This window comes from Triticum dicoccoides, chromosome 4A, assembly GCF_002162155.2.
Source record: "Triticum dicoccoides isolate Atlit2015 ecotype Zavitan chromosome 4A, WEW_v2.0, whole genome shotgun sequence".
NCBI classification, from domain to species: Eukaryota; Viridiplantae; Streptophyta; class Magnoliopsida; order Poales; family Poaceae; genus Triticum; species Triticum dicoccoides.
This window is the reverse complement of record NC_041386.1, coordinates 510,137,679-510,144,083: the sequence shown is the minus strand read 5'-3', so window position 1 is coordinate 510,144,083 and position 6,405 is coordinate 510,137,679. Positions and strand designations below refer to the sequence as shown.

Here is a 6,405-nt window from a genome sequence, read left to right as displayed (position 1 = left end):
CGAACGGGGCGCGGCGCCCGGCGGGGAGGCGAACGGCGCGCGGCGCGGTCTGCAGGAGGAGGAGGAGGAGGTCGTGCGGCGGGGCGGTTTTTGTTTTTTGTCTGCGGAGCGATTTTTAGTGCGGGGCGATTAGCGATCGATTTGGCTTGTTGCGTGGTTGGTAGCGTTAAACACAGAATGATTAAAGACCATTAGATCTTGATGATCTATGGGTGAGATTGTTTGGATCTGCCCTTCTCTTTCTTTTATAGTGGTAGTAGATAGTAGATAAAGGTTTTATCAGTTGTACATTTCTATTACCAACAGTTGCTTATTCTTTTCTATATCTACAGGGTGCAAGCGTGATGCGCTGCAAATTCTCTTTACATATTGTTGTTGCATAAAGAGATCAGAAGGTTTAGATCTGCTCTTACTAGATCATCATTAGAAACCTGTTATTTGGAGCATATTAATGCCAGGCTGCTAGTAGTATATGTGAAGGCTTTTGTGGCAATTTGCTAGATAATTTGATGGAGTGCAACAGAGAAGAGGGGTTGAGGGCCAGAGAAATAGCTGCAAACATGCTGGAAAGCAAAGACTTTCTTGGGGCTAGAAGGATTGCACTTAAAGCTCAAAGGCTTTTTCCAGGGTTTGAGAACATATACCAGCTGTTAACTATCTGTGAAGTGCAATGTGCAGCAGTTGCAAAAATCAATGAAGACTTAGATTGGTATAGTATTCTCCAGGTGGAGGCAACAGCAGATGAGACAGTCATAACAAAGCAATATGAGAAACTTGCCTTTTGGCTCCATCCTGATAAAAACACACTCCCTGGTGCTGAAGTTGCTCTGAAGTTGGTCTCAGAAGCTCGCAAGATACTGTGTGATCGTACGGAGCGGTCTTTGTATGACATCAGAAGGCAGTATGCTTCCAAACATGTGACAAGCAAAGCTACACAGCTACCAAATAAGACTGGTGGAAATGAGAGTCATGTGGATGGATGCAAACAACCACCTGATTTTGTGCTGGTGTTCTGGACTATATGCCCGCATTGTCGGAGGCGATTCGTGTACTACAAAAAGAACTTTTTGGTCACCTGTGATAACTGTGGTAAATTGTTCTTTGCATTCAAGCTGCATGAACAGCCAATGCCCTCGAGTTTTCTATCTCATTCAGCAAATAATGCTGAAGTTTCACCTGGGAAGATTTCATGTCAACAAAACATGGCATCACCAATCAGCAGGCCCAGACAGGGGGGAACATTTACTCTGAACCTACCATGAATGCTACTCGAACTGATGAACATAGAGAAAGGATTGACAGGGCAAGCGGTGATGAGGAAGGTAACTGTTCAGAGACAAGAAGCGATGTAGTTCAGCTTTCAGCAATGAACCAAGCTAAATCTTCTGCGCCTGCTGCAGGCAAGGAATCAGTTAGCAATTTGACATCAGCTCATCCTGATCCGAACTTCATTTCCACACAGAACTTTAGAAGTGAAGATGTATCTCTAGTGCCAAATATTGCAAGGTCCTCCAGCCTTCAGAGATTAGGTAAGAGAAAGCAAGATGATGGCCCAGACTGCAGCCACGGCACAGACTCCTCTAATTATAAGATGCAAAGGAACCATGACTCACCATCTAGTGCTTCTGAGCAAATTTCTAATGACAATGCTGCTGTTGCTGAGAATCAGTCTGCTGAGCATCATGCCTTAAGTAGCGTGGATAGCCAAGGTGGAGTAACTGCAAGTCGTGAAGCCAATCAGCAAAGTTACAAGGAAGCAAGTGGTAGTGCTCCTCAGAAGCTTGGCAGTCCTGTGATTACCTATCATCATCCTGACTTTTTTGACTTTGGCAAGATCAGAGATGTAAACCTTATTGCAGTTGATCAAATCTGGGCCTTTTATGATAACCTTGATGGCATGCCAAGAGATTATGCTCAGGTAAAGCACATTGATACTTCTGACTTAAGAGTTCAGCTGACATGGCTGGAGTACAATCCAAGGAATGAGCAAGAAGCCAATTGGAATAATAAGGAATTGCCTGTATCTTGCGGAAGCTTCTGCTTAGGAGGAGAAACAACAACCCTATTACAAGATCCATCCACATACCTGTCTCACAGAGTTCCATTGACAAGAGGCAAAAATGGGAACTCCTATGAAATAAATCCTAATAAGGGTGAGGTATGGGCTCTTTATAAAAGATGGAGCATGCAATGGATCTCCGATCCAGATAACTGTCGATCCTATGGATATGATGTTGTGGAAGTTATCTCTGATGGCTCAACGAGTGGCGATGTCATTGTTTCGCCGCTTACGAGGATTGAAGGCTTTGTTAGTCTGTTTGCACAAGCTAAGGACAAACGCTTCTTTTCGATACCATCAAGTGAGCTACTGAGATTTTCTCACTGTATCCCCTTTTATAGAACACATGAAAATGAAAGGGTGGGCGTTGCAGAAGAGCTCCTGGAACTGGATACAGCAGCTCTTCCAAGTGATCTGGAAACAGCATTTCCTTCCATTACTCTCAACTCTTACATGTCTTCGGAACTCATTTCTTATCCATATCCAGAATCTGAATTCCACAACTTTGAAGAAGACCGGTCATGTGAGAAGTTTGAAAGTGGCCAAATTTGGGCTCTCTACAATGACGCTGATACATTCCCGAAAGTGTATGGCTGGGTGAGCAAAGTTGAGATACAACCATTTGAAGTGCATCTGACCTGGCTCCAGGCCTGCCCTCAACAGGCACAGGAGAAGCTTTGGTTGGGGCAGAATGTACCTGTGAGCTGTGGCAAGTTTAAAATACGAAGCTGGAAAGCCAAGTATGGTGGAAACCACCCCTTCTCTCATTTGGTAGAAAATAGCCAAATCGATATGAACTGGCAGGTTAAAATTCTTCCCAAGGTCGGTGAAGTTTGGGCCATCTACAAGAACTGGTCACCTGATTGGGTTCCTTCCAGCAACAAGCACACTACTGATTATGCTATCGGGGAGATCGTCGAGTGCAGTAAACGAGGCACATTATTTTCTTTTCTGACTAAAGTTGATGGCTATGTCGCTGTGTTCAAACCTGACCTTACCAAGGGAGTACTGAAAATACCTAGGAAAGAGAACCTGAGATTTTCTCACCGAATTCCATCATTCCGTCTCACAAAGGAGGAAGGTGGCAAGCTCCGGGACTTCTACGAGCTCGACCCAGCTTCTGTCCCTGGCGATTTTCTATAGAAGAGCACCCCCTTGAATTGACGCTTGCCTTTTCCGAGGGCAGCAAGAGGGAATTAACCTCAGGATATAGCTATACAATGTTGTGTTTTGTGCCTGAACCTAGGGCACAGTATATATTGGCTAAATGTGACCATGCATGCTAAGTTTCTTTCGGGGTCTCTTAATTTAGTTAGTACTGTTGGCGGTCATGTTGAACTGAAAGTAAACTTGCAGTGAAGCAAGTGGTGTTTGCTGGACGCAATGAAGCTGTTGGGCCATGGATTGATGCATGCATGCTCCATATTGTTGTTGTTTGCTTCATAATATTCCTGGTTACGTATTTGTGGCATGCTTGTGTGCCAGTCCAAATGCAGGTGTGAATTTCTTTCACAGTCAGCATGTAGTCAGTCAGCGACCACTAAGATTGGGCACACTTGTTTTGATGCACTGAAAATTTACAGGCTCCCTGCCTTTTACTGCTTATACTTGTGATGGTCTCTGCTTGAGCATCCGGATATTCAGGTTGAACTAGAAGGAACTTACCATTCAAGAACGTTTGCAAGAATTTAGTAGAAACGTATCAACAAGCCCCAAGCTTGGGGTTGGCACGACCGCACGCAGCACGCAACAGCATCAACCGCTGAAGAAACGCTCGATGAGGCTTTTTCTCGAATACACACAAATGTGCATATCATATATTAAAGGATAAAGACCCCAGTCCACATGGAGGTGTTACAAATTACAAACTGTTTGTACACCGCCACATCGATCTAGCCTACTACTCACTCCTAGCCCACCTTTCTATGTCGGAGAGGCACACCTCCCAACTTCCCGGCTTGAAGCCATCGTTGGGCTTCTTCCAGTATGTGTGCCGCAAGTGCTGCAACCAAAGGCAAGGCTCCATCGAAGACGATGGCATTTCTGTGCTTCCAGAGTTCCCACATTACCAGCGTGAAAAGGGTTCGTATGTCCGTGGGTCAGGGTTCTTGCAAATTTTTGTGGTGTTTGAACATCTGAGGAGCTTGTGTCAAAACAAACAAATTTCCGGTGTGTGAGAAATGTTGAGATTAATTAGTAAATGTAATTAGGGATAATCTCCCTTTGACAACCAGTGTGTGCAGTTGCACTATGCAATGGACGCATTGTTGGGGAACGCAGTAATTTCAAAAAAATTCCTACGCACACGCAAGATCCATCTAGGTGTTGCATAGCAACGAGCGAGAGAGTGTGTCCACGTACCCTCATAGACCGAAAGAGGAAGCGTTTAGCAACGCGGTTGATGTAGTCGAACGTCTTCGTGATCCAACCGATCCAAGTACCGAACGCACGACACTTCCGCGATCTGCACACGTTCAGCTCGGTGACGTCCCTCGTACTCTTGATCCAGCTGATGCCGAGGGAGTTTCGTCAGCACGACGGCGTGATGACGGTGATGATGAAGTTACCGACGCAGGGCTTCGCCTAAGCACTACAACGATATGACCGAGGTGGAAATCTGTGGAGGGGGGCACCGCACACGGCTAAGACAATTGTCAACTTGTGTGTCTATGGGGTGCCACCCTCCCCCGTATATAAAGGAGGGGAGGAGGGGAGGGCCGACCCTCTCTATGGCGCGCCCAAGGGGGAGTCCTACTCCCAGTAGGAGTAGGTCCCCCTCCTTCCCTAGTTGGAGTAGGAGAAGAAGGAAGAGGGAGAGAGAGGGAAGGAAAAAGGAGGGGTCGGCCCCCTACCCAATTCGGATTGGGCTTGGGGGGGGGGCCTCCACCTGGCCTCCTCCTCCTCTCTCCCATTGAGGCCCAATAAGGCCCACTGACTCCCCGGGGGTTCCGGTAACCCCCCGGTACTCCGGTAAATGCCCGAACTCATCAGAAAGCATTCCGATGTCCAAACATAGCCTTCCAATATATCGATCTTTATGTCTCGACCATTTTGAGACTCCTCGTCATGTCCGTGATCACATCTGGGACTCCGAACTACCTTCGGTACATCAAAAAACATAAACTCATAATACTGATCGTCATCGAACGTTAAGCGTGTGGACCCTACGGGTTCGAGAACTATGTAGACATGACCGAGACTCACTTCTGGTCAATAACCAATAGCGGAACCTGGATGCTCATATTGGTTCCTACATATTCTATGAAGATCTTTATCGGTCAAACCGTAGAACAACATACGTTGTTGAAGGAAATATGCCCTAGAGGCAATAATAAAGTTATTATTTATTTCCTTATATCATGATAAATGTTTATTATTCATGCTAGAATTGTATTAACCGGAAACATAATACTTGCGTGAATACATAAACAAACAAAGTGTTACTAGTATGCCTCTACTTGACTAGCTCGTTGATCAAAGATGGTTATGTTTCCTAACCATTGACATGAGTTGTCATTTGATTAACGGGATTACATCATTAGGAGAATGATGTGATTGACTTGACCCATTTCGTTAGCTTAGCACTCGATCGTTTAGTATTCTGCTATTTCTTTCTTCATGACTTACACATGTTCCTATGACTATGAGATTATGCAACTCCCGTTTACTGGAGGAACACTTTGTGTGCTACCAAACGTCACAAAGTAACTGGGCGATTATAAAGGTGCTCTACATGTGTCTCCGAAGGTACTTGTTGAGTTGGCGTATTTCGAGGTTAGGATTTGTCACTCCGATTGTTAAAGAGGTATCTCTGGGCCCACTCGGTAATGCACATTACTACAAGCCTTGCAAGCATTCCAACTAATGAGTTAGTTGCGGGATGATGTATTACAGAATGAGTAAAGAGACTTGCCGGTAACGAGATTGAACTAGGTATTAAGATACCGACGATTGAATCTCGGGCAAGTAACATACCGATGACAAAGGGAACAACGTATGTTGTTATGCGGTTTGACCGATAAAGATCTTCCTAGAATATGTAGGAGCCAATATGAGCATCCAGGTTCCGCTATTGGTTATTGACCGGAGACGTGTCTCGGTCATGTCTACATAGTTCTCGAACCCGTAGGGTCCGCACGCTTAAAGTTCGATGACAGTTATATTATGAGTTTATGTGTTTTGATGTACCGAAGGTAGTTCAGAGTCCCGGATGTGATCACGGACATGAAGAGGAGTCTCGAAATGGCCGAGACATAAAGATTGATATATTGGAAGCCTATATTTGGATATCGGAAGTGTTCCGGGTGAAATCGGGATTTTATCGGAGTACCGGGGGTTACCGGACC

At 45.3% G+C, this 6,405-nt stretch overlaps 1 pseudogene; it reads left to right on the top strand.

Moving 5' to 3' along the window:
• The first annotated feature begins 335 nt into the window (after nucleotides 1–335).
• Nucleotides 336–3,451, top strand: LOC119286464 (annotated as a pseudogene).
• The last annotated feature ends 2,954 nt before the right edge of the window (nucleotides 3,452–6,405 follow it).